General features: G+C 40.7%; 1 long non-coding RNA gene across 1 annotated transcript; it reads right to left on the bottom strand.

Moving 5' to 3' along the window:
* Positions 1–1643: 1643 nt before the first annotated feature.
* Positions 1644–3077, bottom strand: LOC105355866. The gene is made up of 3 exons (XR_002874840.1): positions 2913–3077; positions 1844–1900; positions 1644–1707 (listed from the first exon to the last, which is right to left on the bottom strand). It is a non-coding gene; the product is annotated as an uncharacterized LOC105355866 (long non-coding RNA).
* Between the last annotated feature and the right edge of the window lie 16359 nt (positions 3078–19436).

Here is a 19436-nt window from a genome sequence, read left to right as displayed (position 1 = left end):
GCCGTAGGCGCGAACTGGCAGCCACGCCTCTGTCAGTCTGCCCCAGGGCAGCTGTGGCTACAACCATAGCTTACCATCACCAAGTATGAATGAGGAGTGAATGAATAATGGACACAATGTAAGCGCTTTGGGTGTCTTGAAAAGCGCAGATAAATCCAATCCATTATTATTATTATTATTATTATTATTATTATTATTATTATTATTATTATTATTATTATTATTATTATTATTATTATTAATAGTGAAATTGTCTTTTTTTTATTCTTCGACATTTCTAGAATTACGATAAAGTTTTTGGGCATACATGTATTAGAAACACAGCTGGTCATAGCTAGCAGGACTAGCTGTGTCAGCCTTCTATTTAATTACTGTTCAGACCCAATTATAACCAAATTTCTCTCATTTTAAATGAGACTTATGGCATGATTTTGACTAGCAAAAAAAAAAAAAATTAAGCAGATTTATCACATGGTCTGTCATTTGTGCAACACTTTAGTATTTTCTGTGCAGAGTAGCTGGAAAAACAGTAATCGTTTGTTGTGGCGTCTTGGAATCTCTTTGGACAATTTAAAAAAGGTTTGTATTTCTCAGAATGAGCTGAACCAGAACGCACTTAATCCGCTTTCTTTAATTAAATGTACAGTTTAATGACAATAATTTTCATATTAAAATAAAAATGGAAATCTTTGCAAATAGACAAAATTTAGTATTAAGCTGATTTTTTTAAATTCCAAATATAAAACAGATAATGTTAGAAAACTGGTTATCCTTCAATCCAGATTATTTCAGTTTTCAGCAGGAACACACCCCTGGTTGCAGGTACAGCTCTGATGCATTTTGCAGAATTGTTTTGTAAATTTGATATATTTCCTGGAGTCAAACCCAGATTTTATCATGTTGACTTTGATTACATTTACGCCTTGTTTTTATGACACCATCACAAAATAGAAAACATCCAATAGCTCGTTTGCATTTCCAGATGCCACTTTCAAATTCTGGCGAGTACTTTGAGCAAAGTTCTTCAACTTTAGAAAGCCTCAGAAGTTAAGGGAAAAACAGTTTTTTCTTAATTGCCAGAGTGGAGTAAAACTGAATTTGGTCCGTTTGATCAAGGCCCGTGACTCAGTCATTTCACAAAACTTGGTAATTACTCACCAAACTCAGTGGCTCGTTCCTTTCTAGAAGTTTCTCTCATCAGACATCAAAGAATGACAAGAAAAATCAACTTTAAGGAGAGATGAAATGGTTTAGAGGTTTCTCTGATGGGCGGCCTTCAGACCTCATCGCAGCCTGTGGTCAGGTCTGGACGACCGAAGCATCAAACTCTTCATTTACATAAACTCAAAGGATGTTAATTCATCTCACGGTAGTTAAAACTGGACTTAGTTGAGTTTGGTTTTTAAAGGACACTTGATTACAAAAACTTTCCAATATTGGAGGTCGATAGAATCGGTTGTTTTTTAAAAGCTCTTAGATAAAGTAACATTGAAAGGAGTACTTGAAAAAAGGCATGAAGTTATTGCAAAATTCAAAGGTATACATCCACTGACAGATTTTTGACAGATTTAATGGTCAGTGTGACCTGCTGTTGACTGCAGACTCAGAAAATAAAAAAAAATTCTGACAAGTCAAACACCTTTGACTTACAGCAGGATGAAGTCTTTCCCTTCAGCCGGTCTCTGACTGCAGACGCCTTCAACAACTCTGCCAAGAATCATTTAGACAAGACATAGCTGTATACTGGTATTGACACGTTCAATTAAATATGACTTGTTTCATAAAAAATATCAATTGAGTTGGCTGCATGGAGCAGAAGAGAGATAAATCTCTGATCGTATACCTGCCAGAACAGCTGGAGGTTCACATCTGTGTTTTTTCGGTAACGGCCTTTAGAGTCCTGTACATGGAGAAATGAATCCATAAATGCATTTTTAATCAACTGGCCAAACAAAAAAAATGACGAAAAACTGACCAATAATATGACAGTTGTGACGTCAAAGAATTTCAAAGCACGTCGTCTGCCACACCACGAATTTCAGAATTGGGCTTTGAAATTCATGAAATGTCTGCTAAATTTTCACCATAAACAGGCCGTAAACTGTCAAAGGCAAATCAGTTGCAATTGACGCAATTTTTATTACATGATGTATTTGATAATAACAAAACTTAAACTGTGCAACCGTGTTTGTAGGTAACATCTGTTCTAGAATTAGCTTTTCTCTGAGTTGTTAGTTGTTTAGCTAGATGTTACTGTTGACCAAGAGGAAAAACTTATTCATGTAAATAAGTAAATAATAAAAATTAGCTTTTCCTATCATATGTGTAACAGGATTGCATTGAATAGAGGGAGACATTCAATCTAGGCTAATTCTGTTGTAAAAATATGAAATAGAATGGAGATACATTTGCTCAACGCCTCTGAAAACGGTTCTATGATTAGTCAAGGATATCTTGTGATTCCCTGTTATATTATTCTTCTAAAATAACAAAAGGTTTTGGTAAAAGGTTGTGTGCATATTGTTGGACACATGTTCTAAACTTAAATGTTCTTAACTATCACCAGGGATTTTGATCGAATTTCTTTTTTTTAAATGAATCCTAGTCCAATTAAACACTTTGCAATACATAAAAACTCTGCTTGACAACATTCTTGCTCCATGATAATTCCCTACCATATATTTATTACATTAATAAGTCAACAAGTTCCATATGAGAAAGGATCAGTTCATTTTACTAAATGATTAAAATAAAAACTACTCTTCATTTTTATGACACACGAGAGCTTGAGGAGTATATTAAATGCTGACTGAATTCAAATATTCCCCCAAAAAAAGAGGTAGCTTGGAAGCAGAAACCATCCAACAATCTAAGGAAGGTGTAAAAAAAAAAGGAACAGAGCAAAAACTTACAAGAAAAAACCAGATGGAGGCGAAACTGTTGAAATCCAAGCATGAAACAGGAAAACTTCTTTAAATGGCTGGAATGACTGGCAGATTGAGGGAACTAGCAGCAGTTAGTCAAAGCAGCCGTCCATACTGCATGTGGCAGCGAGCAGGTGAGACTGATGGGGCTTGATTACAGGAAGCAGAACCAACAGGATCAGAATCTGACTCAGCAAAACCTAACAACAGGATCAAACCACCAGTTTGCATCACATTTTATGAATAATTAGGCAGCATTAGAGTTCTGTTTTTAGAGGTTTTGACTTCCATTTCAAGAAAATTATCTTTTTTTTCTTTTCAATAAAGAAAAAACAAAAAAGGAAATGAGTTTTTGCATGGAATTAGGGTTACGGTTTGGGTTAGGGTTAAAAGATTTGTGGGTGATGCAGCAATGTGCACTTTAAATGCATGTATTTTGTGTGTCTAGCATGAATTTACATTGGTTTTTGTACTAGGTCACACTTAAATATGAGCAAATAAGATCACCACCACCATCGGCCAACAAAAAAACAAAGAGAAAACTATTCAGAACCTACATATAACATAAATGTATTGAGAAAAAAGCAGAACAATGATACCTAGAAACTGCTTTTTTTTTCTGTTTCTACTGTTCACTAGCCCATGTCCGACAGTTACAGTTGGAAGAGGCTGGGGCGAAATGTTGAAGCAGTGCAAATCTTTAAATTTGGGGACAAAACTAAAACGGTTTCATTTCTAGTTTCCTTGCAATGGCGCACATGTATTGCCACCATGTCATGATAGTAGTCATGCTTTCTCATTATTTGAAAAGCAATGCGGACATCGTCACGCTCATTGCTGTGTCTGGGTTCACCAGATAAACTAAGTCCAAACGACACTGCCAGATCAGAGTCCCTGATTGGTCAACGTTCGACTTGGCAACAAATATTCAATGGCCACGGGTTTTGTACGTAGAGTCAGAAAATGGTCGAAAAAACCTGCAAAGGTATCCATGAACGCAAACGTTTTGAACGCAGCAGCCTCAAACGTGCATAGACATTTCATTGGAAGTAGCTACTTGAACGCTCGTTGCCTGGTGCGGTTTAAATGCATTTTTAGTCATGCGCAACTGTACACCAGAAACAAAAGTCAAGAATTGCACTAGCTCCTTGGAAAAGGTTAAAAAACTAATTTTTCCTAGTGACTTCTTAAGCCTTAGTCACATGCACCGATAAGGGAGATTGAGCTGTACAGGTGTTGAGGGTTTTTGGGCTGTCCAGCCCCATGAAGGGTCATAGATAAGAGCGGTTGCATCTTAAAGGCATCCCAGGTGTTTTTTCCAGTTTCTTTGTGGCTTGTAAACCCACCTCAATGGACATTATTCAAATGGAACGTACCATTCTAATTCCTGTGGTAATTGTATCGTAAAGTATTTACACAGAAGTAAAGCTGTCCTACAGTCCCCTTCCGCCGCACTCCAGTCATTAGCAAGGTGTGAGTACTGGCTCCTCACTGACCAGACGTAAATGCTGCACACACTTCGGATAACTCTGTTTAATTGCAATCAGGTAGTGTGCCTGCACACACCCGCAGAAAGCCCGTATTCACCCACAAGGACAGTTGTCATGAAGGCATTTGTTATGATCCCCAAAAAGGAATGTTTCCGGAAAGTGGTGGTCTTTTGAAGACAATCCCATTCCGTCTTTTGACCCAATCCTGGGTCTGGATCCTGAGGTGTTGCCTTCATATTCCAGGTATTATAGCATCACACATTTTTGTTTAAAGTGTGTCCTTCAGTTTGGTCTCATCCACAGAGCAAATGTGGGGGACTGAACTGAGTCTTCCATCATAGTCTCCCATTGTTCTGCATTGCTTTCATTTAGCTTCAGAATAGAACATCAGAAGTGGAACAATAGAAATGATCTCAAAGGTATTCTCGTCACTGTAATGTAGCTGACAGACACCATTCTGACTCAGACTCAACACATTTAGCAATGTTGCTATTTAATTCTATGCTTTCGTAGGCCTTTAGGAGAATATGAAAGCACTTGTAAGATGTCAATGATAACTTCAAAGCATGTATGTACCACAGAAAGACCTCTGACAGGCTCAACAAGCCAACAGCAAGACACTCATGAGTTTGGCACAAAAGAAAGCACTTGGGTGTTGACTCAGTCATTCGACGCCCGCAGCTGAGCTGGCACGAAGCCCAGTGCATACAGAGCTGTTTATTGTCTCATTGGCATATAGAGCATATGTCCTTGATGATACTGTTTGTTGTGTGGAGCATAATACAGCACCGGCAGTTCAGATTCCCAGAGAACAATGAGGAGGAACGGCAAAAAGCACAAAAGAAAACTCTGAAATTCCCTCCAAAAAGCAGGAGAGGGTGAGCTCTGAACCAAACTAAACGGTCGGGAGGCTGAAAGTTTGGAGGAATTTCAGGGAGAAAGGAATGGAGCAAGGCATTGTTGAAGAGATTACGGGAAGAGTCACAGGAGAGAATCCCCTTCACTTTAATCCCATCTGGGTTTAAATGGAAAGGAGGCGACAGCGTTTGAGTGTTTTGTGAAACCAGGGCAAATGTGAGGTCGGCTTAAAACCAAAGCAGTGGATGTTTCTTAAAGGTGACATTTAAGAAAAGCAAACAGATGCCTTCAATTGGCTTTAAGTTGCTTTTAAACTGTACTTTTTTTATTCTGGCCAGCAATTCAACTTTCTTAGTGAAAATGTTCTCCCCGCCAGATCATCAAAAACTCATCAAAATGTGCAAAGACCCAGTAGTGGGTAAAAGTATATTTTGGGGATAGAGAAGAATCCAAAAAATGGTAACATCACAGGAGATAAACGGGCCAAAATCTCTTATTGGTTTAAAAAAATATTTCAACATCCACCAATGACACCAAAACACACATTTTGGTCGAATCCACAGGAAGTTTTTAAAATTATGGGATGGCTACATTGGCACCCATTTCATGAAAAAAATGAGAAAATTTCACATTTCCGTACAATGTGGGAAAAGAAATATCTTGTTCTTCAAGAAATATCACACACATGCAACAAGGTGAAGTCTACAACCACAACCAAAGTTCCTTTAACCTTTGACTTCGGGAAACGGCAGGCATCTTGGTCAAATAGCCCTTACACAGCCTGGAGGTGTGTTTAGGGTTATTGTCCTGCTGAAAAATAAATGATGGTTCAACTAAACGCAAACCGGATGGACTAGCATGCTGCTGCAAGATGCTGTGGTAGCCATGCTGGTTCAGTATGCCTTCAATTTTGAAGAAATCCCCAACAGTGTCACCAGCAAAGCACCCCCACACCATCCCACCTCCTCCTCCATGCTTCACGGTGGGAAACCGGCATGTAGAGTCCATCCGTTCACCTTTTCTGCGTCGCACAAAGACGCGGTGGTTGGAAACAAAATTCTCCAATTTGGACTCATCAGACCAAAGCACAGATTTCCACTGATCTAATGTCCATTCCTTGTGTTCTTTAGCCCAAACGAGTCTCTTCTGCTTGTTGCCTTTTTTCAGCAGTGGTTTCCAAGCAGATATTCTACCATGAAGGCCTGATTCCCACAGTTTCCTTCTAGCAGTTGTTGTAGAGATGTGTCTGCTGCCAGAACTCTGTGTGCCATTGACCTGCTCTCTAATCTGAGCTCCTGTTAACCTGCCATTTCTGAGGTTGGTGACTCAGATGAACGTATCCTCCACAGCAGAGGTGACTCTTGGTCTTTCTTTCCTGGGGCGGTCCGCATGTGAGCCAGTTTCTTTGAAGCACTTGATGGTTTTTGTGACTGCACTTGGGAACACTTTCAAAGTTTTCCCAATTTTTCAGACAGACTGACCTTCATTTCTTAAAGTAATGATGGCCACTGGTTTTTCTGTACTTAGCTGCTTTTTTCTTGCAATAATACAAATTCTAACAGTCTATTCAGTAGGACTATTTGCTGTGTGTCCTGACTTCTGCACAATACAACTGATGGTCCCAACCCCATTTATAAGGCAAGAAATCACACTTATTAAACCTGACGGGGCACACCTGTGAACTGAAAAACATTTCAGGTGACTACCTCTAGAAGCTCATCAAGACAATGCCAAGAGTGTGCAAAGCAGTGATCAAAGCAAAAGGTGGCTACTATGAAGAACTTAGAATATGACATATTTTGTTTAACACCTTTTTGTTATTTATGTAATTCCACATGGTTTAATTCTTAGTTTTGATGCCTTCAGTGTGACTCTACAATTTTCATAGTCATAAAAATGAAGATATCTCAGTGAATGCGAAGGTGTGTCCAAACTTTTGGTCTGTACTGTATTCACACATATTAACACATTTCTTTTTATGTCTTACAAATGGAGCTCATATAAAAGCTGAGAAAAAATGTTTGCGAAAGGTTTTAGACAAAACAACAATACAATCCATATGAAAAGGTATAACTGTGTGGAGGATGTCTCAAGATTCATTAAAATGAGAGCTTGGTGGTGTTGAAATAAAACATAAAGTGCATTCACAACAGAAGCAAATGAACTTTTTTTTAATTTATTTTTTTTATTAAAGGCTGACATTTCTGTGCAAACTGAGCCTTGGAATGCAATATGGCAGGACTTCCTGACACACATAAAAGCCTTTAATTGGATCTTGAACCCGGCAAAACTTTCTTCATTGACTTTTTGCACAAAGTCAACCTTTGTGCCCTTTAGCACACAGAGATGAGAATATCTGACATTTTTCATAATGTGAGTTTTTTTTTTTTTGTTCACTTTTGTACAAGAAATTCCAAAATGTTATACATGTATGAAGTGAGCAGACACACGATTTCCCATTTGCTGAGATTCATAATACTTTTTTATGGTAGGCAAAGTGAAATCAACTGGTCTATATAAACGGGAGAGAAGAACTTTTTTGATGAAAATAATCTATATTCGTCATTGTGATAAGGATGGGTGTTCCACGAATCCAGGCAGTCGTGTTTCAATTGAGGTAGGTTTATTTGTTCCATAATACCCAAATGTAATAATTCTCAGTAAAATGACTATTTACATCTATATACATATGCATCAGAATACACAGACAGTCACTGACAGCCCATCATTAAGGGCAGTTGTGACTATGATAATTCTCAGAACAGAGGCTGATATACGCCAAATTATCACATCCCCACTTGTTTAAACTCTCTATCTTATGACACTTTTGATTTAACTTAGCTAACGACTATTTGGAGCACCCAAAATTTATTAAACCTAGATATTGAATAGTCAAAAATTTTAGATTACATTAGCAGTGTGATGCCCATTTGGTCTCCAAAGGAACTAGTGTTGTTAACCCAGAGAGGTTCTCATAAAGGATATCGACAAAGACATCAATGTTCCTGCTTCCAGTCAAGAACCAAAATGTAAAAAGGTCCGAGCAAAGTGGGATCCTCTGTGCGGCCATGTTAGATTAGCCTAACATGCAATAAGCTGTTACAGAAATGTTTTCCTTCTTCTGCTCCTCTCAGCCTGCTGTGCAACCTCACAAGAGCTCCATCGCTGCTGATTTTGATGTGACTTATGGTGAGTCATGCTGACTGTTAGTAATGGGTTCTGTTACAGTCACAGCTCTGCCCAGAAGCTTCCTCCAGATAGGTAACAGGATGACACGCTCCTCCACTGCATGACGTTTTAGGGCACCATTATCTTAAAAAAGGATTTTTTTTTTGGGTGCTAAATCCTCCATCTTATTTTAGGTTTCAGACTTTGATGTTAATTATCCGCACATGAAGTCACAGATTAATTTTAAAAAGATAATGTACTTAAATCAATTGTTGCTAAAGATGTGAGATAAAAGGAAAAACTTCATCGTCATGTCTCCACGTACCAGATAAATTATTCAATAGCTCCCTCAAGAAGACATTTTACCACAGTTTGTCCGACTATCATGATGTGCTGAGTCTGCAATTGTGCTAATAGACTCTTTGCTGAAGTTATGATCTTACTTCTCTGGAGACAACCTGTACATGCACACAGTAAAGCTGCTTTGCATAAAAACCTTCAAAATAAAAACCAATGTTACACCAACAACATTGTTTTTTCCAGATACCAGGTTATTTATTTATTTATTTTTTGGCGAGGATAAAAGCTGATCTAAATGTTGCTGCAAACGAAACAGGTGAACAATAGTGTGGGTCTTGGTTAAGTCACAAAATGAACCACGACAGGGTTCATACAGTACATTAATAAACGAATGATGATCCATCAAACGTACAAAGAAGTGATAAAAGAGGTGTGCAAGCTAAACACATTGAGAATCCTTTAGTGGAGATGATACGGTACGTGGGGATGCTGATACATAGTCAGAGAACAATGTGCAAGAAGGATGTTGTCACTAGGTTTCCTTTGTTTAAAAAGAAACCTAAAACCTGTCAGGGTGGTTGGGCCTGCTCTTTAGCACACTTTAACTTTAGTTTATTAATGTCTCTATTTATTAAATGCCTATATTCTTTCCGATAGGAACGAATCAAGTCGAAAATTCTGTCCTACATGGCTCCTTTTTCTTCTTGCCTCCTACAGTGAAACCCTTTCCCATCCAGCGTCTTCATCTGTCTGCACAACACCTTGACTCAGCACTCAGGTTAGGATTAAGACCTTGTGGCAGTTTATTCTAGGACACCTTCCACTCCAGCTGACAGGGCCTTGGCACAAATGACTCCTGTAAAAAGGATGTAGCGGTTCATCAGAAGGGAGCCTGCAACACGCCTAAAAACTTATTGGATGTCTTGGCTAATGGAGCCAGTGAATTATTCTAAGGTTTAAGCCTCTTTATTTTAAAATTGAACAAAGATATTCCTTGAGGGGAACGTGGTAGGTTGTATTCCACAAAGCGGAGCAACTTCCTGTGTGCGCCTTCTTCAGTAGCATCAAAACATCTGAGCTTTTCATGTTCTTGCACAGGCCTGTCTGTCTCATCCTTCAAAGCTAAAGAGGGATTATGTTTCGATTTCTCCTTCAGAAAAAGGTCTAGGCTGCAGAGTTGTTTGTCTGACTATTGCTCTCTGCATTCGAGGCTGGTTGCCATCTGTTTTGGATCTTTTGGAAATGTTTTTGTTTATTTCCGTCCTCCTACCCTTGGATATCTCTCTGACTCAACAAAGCTCTACTCAGCATCCTTGACGGGAGGGAGATCACAGGAGGAGAGTAATGAGACTCCAGCGAGCTCAGTTCCACTGTATCCTCCTTTTTTTTTTTCTCCTCCTTCCGACTCCCCTACTCTACGCTTTTCACCACAGAGCCTGTCATTGTCTACATCGCCCCTACCTGGCATGAAGCAGGGTTTAATTTAGCAGCGCTGCTAGGATGAAGAAATGTGATGAAATCAAAACACTGCTAGTCAAAGCCCACCCTCTTGTTTTGCTGCAATCTTTGCCGTCGTTCTCTATCTGTCTCTGCCCCCCCCCCCCCCTCATGCACTTTGAAGCCTCTTTGCTGAAGGGAGCCTGACTCAGCAGACGGGCTTGTTTCAGCTCAACAAGACTGACGCGAGCTCCAATGTCAGGCAACCTTGGCAGAGACTTATGAGTCTGACGCTGGCATGCAAATAAATTAAACACAACGTCGGATCACAAATCACATGTTCAAAGTGGGAGGTGACACTTCGATGCGCTTGAATAAAAGCACCAGGATGAAGGGGGTATGTGTGTGTGTGTGGGGGGGGGGGGTGGTGATTCCTCTGCGCTGAATGACAACGACATAGCAACAGGATTGCGTCACAGGCAGAAAAAGGAGGTGAATGGGAGGAGGGAGCGCCAGGACGCGTTGGCAGGAGGTGTAAAAATGATTGTCGGGGTAGCTGACCGAGTTGAGGTCGAGGCCGTAAGTTATGCATTCACACATGCTGGGGTTTTTTTTTGGGTTTGTTTTCCCCTCCACTTCTCTAATTATGAGGTGCTGTCAGCTCTGAAAGTCAGCGATCAAAGAGAATCAACGGCTTTCTGTGATCGACAGCACCGCTCCTTCTGAGACTGACCTTCTTCTTGCTCCTCTTCTAATTCATGAATACAGCAACATGAAAACGAGGGCTTCACGCAGGGCTGCTGTTTTAGTATCTGCCATCTAAAAGACCCACTCCGACCCCCCCCCCCCCCCCTAAGTGATTTTAAAGGCCAAGCGGCCTTTTAATTGTGATTAGAATGCATGTTGCAAACATTAAAAAGACTGTCTTTTTATAGAACATAGTTTCTGCAGAGCGGCAGATGATGCTACAATCACGCCGGCGTTCAACCTACCACTTCCAATGAAAAGCTTTAAAAATGGCAAAAAACGAAAAATTATCTATTCATTTAAAAGGTGAATTCACCAGACTAAAGACAGAAAAACTGTAAATAAATACATAGTAAATGTCATGGTGTCTCTGGCAGCTCTCCTCCCCCTCCCGTCTCTGCTCTGTTCCTGAAGAGACCAGCTATGACCACTCACCTCATCAGCCTGCAGCCCTCTTAAGGAGATCCAGTTCCAGTATTCATCGCCAGTTCGTTTTTACTGTACGGTGCATAGTCTGGTCGCCTCACGCATTTTGATGATGCTTTGTTTCCTCTCGCTAATTTTCTCCTTACGCCTCACCTACAGGAAAAGATACCTCACGAGTGCCCACCTGTCATTATTCCATGCTCCTCGTATTCGCCTCAGATCCAGTTCAAGTCAAGCCCTCCAGATCGGCCACTGCCGAACCCTCCAGCCACATCTTGCCTCCTAGCCAAGATTCCTGATCCGCATCTTACCATTTACCATCTGAACTTTGCCTTCAAGTTTGCCACTGAACTTACAGACTGTAAATCAAATCATCCTACTTACGTAACGTTCTCCTGGTTTTTCTTCCGGGTGCCACCATTTGGGTCTGCCAAGTCTAGTGATATCATGACAGTAAATGGTGTATATAGGGCTATTCTACCTTGCTTTAAGACCCAAAAAACGTGTTGTCAAAGGGAAGAAGAAAACAAGAAAGCTGGAATACAAGCCATACAGCATGAGATGTTTATTGAGAAAAATGATTTTGTCAGCTGGTTAAATTCCAGTAAATTCAGGACACAAACATAAAAGCATGCAATACGGAAATAATTTAACCTATAGAGGAATTCATGCTTAGTGCCAATACTGATAGAAGTTGTGTATACATGTTGATCAAATCAGACTTAGAATTTTTATTTGACTTTTAATCTCAGATTTTTTACAAACCAAAGATTGTTAACCTGATTTTTGCCATAGATCCCCCTAAAAGATACAAAGAAAACACTTTGTTAGTAAAAACAAGAGACCTTTTTAAAACTAAAAGTTATCTGACATTAAGTCCTCAGATTAATTACGGAACTTCAATGGCCGCACTTAGAAACACTGCCATCAATATCCATTGCTTCTAATCCATTCATATTTTATATTTCTGTATGCATAGTTATCCTTGACGGCAGAACAACATATTTAAAATATAACGCCAATGACAGAAACAAGCATTTCAACCTTTTTCGACTGACAGTGCAGCAATTCATTTGCGGTCTCGCTGTGTCTGTTAATGGAGCACTGTGCTCTTGATGGTGGGTAAAGAAAAAAAGAAAAAAAAGTTTTATTCCAAACAGACACAAGACAGACCTTGGTGAGGGAAATGGCAGGAGAGATGGGCCTGCAGTTTTGAGCAAGAGGAGCAATTGTTTCTTTAGTCTCCAGGGGACTAAAGTAAAAGTGCCAGCCATCCATTTTTAAATGGTTGGAGAAGAGGGAAGAAGAAAAAGATCCACAAGACTATTAGAATGTGGATTTCCAGCTGTCTACCAGCTGTCCCCAATTTACCCCCTTCCTCATATAATCTCATAATAGGGTGAGGGGGTGGGGGGTTTAGCCTGCGATGCACCTTGGCGGGGGCTACTTGGCAGTGGTCCCCCTCCCGTGGTTGCTGCATGGAGTGGGCCTCCCCTCTTTGTGGGGAGAGTGATGGGACATCCTTGTGAGTAATCAGGAGATGTCCCCTCAGTGCCCTACCCGCCAATTTTATTTCCCCCCCCTAGTACACACACCCTTCACCCCTCAAAATATACATTCCAACATACACACATGCACACACACACCCTCCCAAACACACACACACGCATTTCGCAAGGAAGGTGGGACCTTGGACCATCTGTCCCCTACCCAATCCCTGGTAGGGGGTACTGGACCCTTGGCAAAGGCGTCCATGTCCCCTGGGTGCTGGTTTTCCGGCGGCACTCTCTCCACAAAGGGGGGGGGGGGGGGTCCCTGAGCTTTCTGGCAAGGCCAGAAGCCGGGGATCACATCACACCTGAGCTGGGGGTGTCCGTGTCCCTGAGGGGTGGGTTCTGGTCCTTGCCCCCGGGTGCTGGGTCTCGCCAAATTTCGAACTGTGGCCGAGCCTGGTCGGGCCATGTTTACAACACCCCTCGTCGGCCCCCCTCTTCCCCGGGGTGCCCCCCTCCTGGGCGGGGGCGGCCGGCCCCTGCCTTGCTCCTTTCTGGACCAACCATGGGCCGGGTGGGTGGCTGCCTGGAGCCCGGAGCGGGTCTCCCTAGGGGGGTCCTGGCTCGTACCTGGGGTTGGGGCGGGGGGACGCCCAGAACTCCTGGGTGGTGATGAGGTGCTCGTCTGGGGCTGTGGGCACCCTTCTCGGGTGGGGCCCGGCGTTGGGCCCTCCTGGCGCTGCGGGGGGGCTGCTCTCCTGGTTGGGCTGGGGCGGCACTCTCTTTCCCCCCGTGCCTCCCTGCTCTCTGGCGCTGCGGGCCTCGCGGCGGTCCTGCTGGCCCTGGCCAGGGTGGCGGATGTGATCGCCCGGGGGGCGATTGTTCTCTGCTTGCTGCCGTGTGGCCTTGGGGGTTCTGGCTGCGGCAGCTGCGGCGGCTGCTGCTGCGGGGGTCTTGGTGTGGGGGTGGCTGGGCACTTTCCCTCCTTCTTTTCACATTCCACCATCCATTTTAGAAGAACATAAACACTCACTTAAGCACAGGTGTTAGCTCACCTTTGCACTAATAGTTTGCGTGATTGATTGAATGAAATATCTCACACTAGTTGTTTTGAAGGCATAAGTATGCATGTGTGAACACTGTCTGTATTGTGTACATGTTGACATGTGGACATTTTTGCAGCTAGCAGGTGTGTTTAACATTTGAGTGTGTGTGTGGACAGGCCCCGCCCTTTGAGATTTGTATTACATCTGAATTACCATAATGATAAACATCCAGTAGCTTGTTGCTTTATGCTGCTTCATGGTTTTATCCCCCCCCCCCCCCCCCCCCACCTCCTATGATCACCCTCCTATCCCCCCCCAACATCCCTCTCTCTTCTTCCCTTCTTTCCTTTTCCGTCCGGTCTAACACAAAATAATTTCAAATATGATTAAAATGAATAAAGTTTGGCCTCGATTACAAAAGGGGTTTATTCAGACATACCTCTGATTTGTCTGAAGACTCATTATCCCATTATCCCCCTTCAGCTCTCATCTGTCTGCCCAGCTGTTGGACAGGACAAGCTAAAAAAAAAATGTGGATTTCCGCTTCAAGGAGGTTCTTGTGTTTCGTGTGAATGAATGTTCCACTTTTATATGAATAGTTGACTTTTTGATCCCTATTTCCTCCCGGAAACAAACCTGTCATGTTCAAATGAGCATAGATTAACTTTTAAAAGAGATTTTTTAGATTTTCCAAACAGCAAGCTACATTCACTCTGAAAACCTGGTTAAAATAGCAATATTTAAAAGGATTTGATTCCTTTTGTTCTGAATTATTAGTCAATTTTAATGTCGTTCAGTGACATTAAGGAGGACAGGGCAACGCATTTATTTCTACCAATCCTTTTGGAATTAGTGATTCATGTCTCATCTTAATTTTTTCTACCAATTTAATCAATAAAACCTTCATGGCTCTGAAGATATACTCAGATTTTTCCAAAAAGCTTTGTCTTTTGTCCTGCTACAAGATTAAAAAGCTTATTCTAACAAAGACCAGAGACAGGTAATCAGTGTTTAAAGACAACTTGAAAGCTTTCTTTGTTTTATTTATACGCAAGGAGATTTTAGTCTGTCTTCTCTAAAGAAAGGTTTGCAGGAGTCTTTTTTATTTTTTATAATAATTTTGTTTCCTTTTTTTTCCCAAATAAAAGTAGACTACCTGGATACAGCTAATAAAGTGACTTTGATGACTCGAATTTCCATCATTATTTTCTCTCCCTTTTTTTTCTAAGTCAGAATTTGAATGTGGATCTAATTGAAGAGAAAATTTAAACTAAAAAAAGATGTTTGCCTTTGTACCTCTATCAAAAGCAACTTTTGTTTGATTGAAAATAGAAATGGATTTGAAAACAAACAAAAAGAAGAAAGACTGCCATGACGAAAGGAAAAGAAAAAATGCTTAACCTGGAGACGGTATTTTTTTCCTCCTTTGGCATTTGTGAAAATGACTCTTGTGTTTTTGTCGCTGGACAAATGACAGCAGCCAACCTGTTGCCTCATAAATACAAAACCTTGCAAAGTATACAAAGCTTCAGTGGCAGCGGACGCAAAGAAAAACATCAGGTTGAAAGGCTGGAACAACACTGTCTTTCTAACTTTGTCATCTGTGCACACAGGAGACGCACCGCAAAGACAAACATGTTTAGAATGTCACGCGGTTGGACTCGTACGTTAAAATCGCTTTCCCCCTTGGTGCGACGTGTCACTTGAAGCTTGTGCACATAACAAGGAAAAGCAACAAACCAGCGAGCAGAATCTGAAAAGCCTTCATTCACCTGCTTTATTAAGTGAGAAAATAGAAAAACCTCCATTGTGCGTCCTGTCAGTTGGAACATAGTGGTCCACCGGGGAAGGAGAAGTAAGCAGTAAACATCACAGTATCCCAGACTAAGAGGAGACGTTGTAAAATGTGCTTGAAACTGGCTTTGCAAAAAGAAAAAGAAAAAAGAAAACCCAATAACCGTTAAAAGTTTGTCAGTAACCCTGACAACCTGGGAAGGTCAAATCCTAATGCTACATTCATTTACAACATCCTTGAAAATGCACGTTCAAGCAACCACTTCTAATGAAGAGTCTATGAAAATGTGTATTAATGTGTGTTTTGGTCTTCCGCGTTCAAAACTCTCAAGATCACGTGTTGCTATGCTAGTTTTTAAGTTCGTTTCTGGGCTCTACATACAAGCCATTGAACTCGGGGTGAAAGTTGAACCAGTTTTGGGATTTGGTAAGGACGTGCTATTGGTAATGTCCTTTTAATACACAGAAGAGCCAATTGTTTGATCGATCATGAAGAAAACATTAATAATTACGGCTTATGTATAGTCTGAATTATATGACATCAAGTCTTCCATTTATCTAAACAGAGCTGTGAAAGAAAAAGCCTGGCATAAGATTTGCCAGATTTGCACCACTTTGACATTTCGCACCAAGCCTCTTTCAACTGTGAGTAGATGTGATATTGAATCCATGTGGGGTTGGAGCTTGTAAAATGTTTGTTTCCTTTAGCGTTTATTTTTGTTTATTTATTTTTTCCTGATGCTTCGTAACTAAATGTATGGCTTCTTACACAATCAAAAAAGTTTTTCTTCACTAGAGGAAGAAAAAAACTGTACAGCAAGACATAATTCTACAAATTAATTTCAATTACTTACTCTAATTGTTTAGGCACTGTAGTTAAATGATTCAATTACATACATGAATGTTTATGTGTTTATTTAAGTATCCCTATTCGTGTTTTTACCAATGTAAAAACCACTCTTCCTGGGGTCAACTTTTAAAAATACACAGGTATTTACAAGAATTTTAAGTAAAGTTGACAATATAAATATAGGACATCCATGGCTGCAATGCGAAGATGATGTATACAGACAGCACCAAGTGTGTCATTGACTCCATGAAAAGACCATGAAAGACTTTGATGCATCCAGTTAATAGTCTTAAAAGGACATGCTAAAGCCAGTCTTTTTGTCCCATTCAGCACCATCAGAGGTTTGCGGGGAGCTTGTGGTTCAACTAGCATGTTTTCTACGTCACAAATACGATCTTTATCAATGCTACAAGAACATGTTATAAACACTAAAAACTCAATCGTATTTGGAGTGGGTGTTTAAGTTATTTTTTGGCTGCACTTGACGAAACAACAGAACAGTGGTCCAAGTAAGACTGAAGACTGGACTTGTTTGGACTTCTACTTGTTTCTGTTGACATGTTAGCGTTGCATCTAATCGTCTAAATGTTCCTATCATTTTATAAACAATGCTACTCATGATATTGTTAAAACTAGTGTCATACCCAACAGTTTAACCTCCTGAACTTGTTCAATTGCCTGATTCTGAAGATATGCACGTTTTAGTCTTCTCTGTCATGTCCATTAACTTGTGTTTACTTATTCTAGGTAACATAAAAATTGAGGGGGGGGGGGGTGACTAATTAGAAACCAACAAATAGTTAAAATAATCCCACTGGGCTTTTTCACTCATCAAAGTCAGTGGATTTGCAAACTGGGTTTAATGCAAACCAATGGGCAGCCCAGCTTTTATTGTCACTACGGATTTCCTCCTACTTGTTGAGTAAAAAGACCTTAAGTTGGAGGCTTAGAGGCAGAGATCCTGCCCTAAGTGGAGGAGTTAAAGTATCTTGGGTTTTGTTCCTGAGTGAGTTACGGATAGAGATTGACAGGTGAATTTCTGTATTGGGTCCATTATATTCAGAAGGAGATGAGTTGAACGGCAAAGCTCTTGATTTACTGGTTAATCTATGTTCCCATCCTCACTTTTGGTCATGAGCTTTGGGTCATGACCACAAGTATAAGATCCCAGGTAGAAGCAGCTAAAATGAGTTTCTTCCACAGGGAGGGCCTGCTGCTCCCCCAGAGATAAGGTGCAGAGCTCAATCACCAGAGAGGAGCTTGGAGGGGAGCCACTGATCCTCCACATAAACATAGGCCAGTTGAGGTGGCTCAGGCATCTCTTTTGAAAGTGTCTTGGAAGCTTCCCGTGGGAGGTATTCCGGGCACGTCCCACCAGGAGGAGGTTCTGGAGAAGATCCAAGACACACCGGAGGGACGATGGGTTTCAGCTGGGCAGAGACTTTGCTCATCTCTGCACAGACTTCTGCCCCAACGACCTGGCTCCAGATTAGCGAACGAAGATGGACAGATGGGTTTACTGGAGCCAGGGGCAGTTTATATAGCAACCACTCGCTAGCTAGTTGCAGTACATTTTTTAAAAGAAAACAAACTTTTAGTCAGGTTCCCAAACACTTTCAATTTCATATCCAAAAGCAAATTTTTAACCAATTTTTTTATGCTTTCTGAAAAGTGAGGTGTAGTCTGTAAATACTTGAAGACACCATTTTTAAGGCTTTTTTAGAAAAAAAAATCTTTACCATTATATTTGGGGTAAAAATTGGTATTTAGATGCTATTTCCAACTAAAATGTAATAAATAAAATAAAACAAGCAGTTTAAAATAATTCAAACATGAATAAAACATTTACAGAAATAATTAAAATGATTTGTAAGCTTGAGTTAAATCTGTACTTTCAAAGACTTCAATGATTTTTTTTTTTTTAACATGACCTTGTGGCATTTTTCTGATGATAGGAGACATTTATTAAGAAAGTTAGGCTTAGAATTGTATTTCTGACTATTTCTTTATTTAACTTGTTGCAAAGTAGGAGCAGGTAAAAAAATACTATTTGAAAAAATGATATTTGTGATGAAGAGTAAACGATGAGTTATGTTCAAACTACATCCATGTACAACTTCCTTTTCCTCGTCTGATCTGGCATTCGGTTAAAAAAGAAAGATATTTCTTGCTATTTTTGTTGCACTGGTAATGTTAAGTTGGTGGTGTGAAAGGCTGTAAGCTAGCAGAAGAGCATGTAAACAGAGACCTCTCACTAAAGGGGGTCGCTCCATGCCAGTGGACGACCCCCTTACCTTAGAGGTGAATTTCTAATGATCTTGTGCTGCTCTGCAGAAACTGTGTCCGAGAAAACAACAACAACATTTTGGCTAAAATGGTATAGTCATAATTAAAAGACCACTGGGAACGTTTTGAAAATAGATCAAAAGATGATCAGAGTGGGACTTTAAACACCTAGCCTGCATGGTAGATGGTAGAGAAGCCTCTCCTTTACTTACAAAAACTTGTTTTTTTTTACATGAAATCTAACTAGATGCTACTTATTTATAGCATATTTAAAACTAAGACTTTATTTCCCTAAAAAAAGACCATTTTGTAATGAATCTGTTCCAACCCCCTTGTCACTGAAGTTGACAGTGTGCGTTGCCTGCTTAGCTTTGTCGGTAGAGTGTAACCAAGGTTGCCGCTCCGTGCTGCTCGGCTACAGCACCGATCAATGGCATCAGCTGCTTCAGTGAGCACATCCTCTCTTTCAGCCCAAGATGTTTGTCATCTCAAAATGGACCCTCGCGCACATCAGAGTCTTTGCGCAAGACGTCTGTCTTTAAACACTATTAACCCCAGCATGTGTGCAGCATAACTCAAGTCCCAAGATGTGGCGCGGTAATAAATGCAAGCTGGGA

Source organism: Oryzias latipes, chromosome 2, assembly GCF_002234675.1.
Source record: "Oryzias latipes chromosome 2, ASM223467v1".
Classification (NCBI taxonomy): Eukaryota; Metazoa; Chordata; class Actinopteri; order Beloniformes; family Adrianichthyidae; genus Oryzias; species Oryzias latipes.
This window is presented reverse-complemented; position numbering and strand designations above follow the sequence as displayed.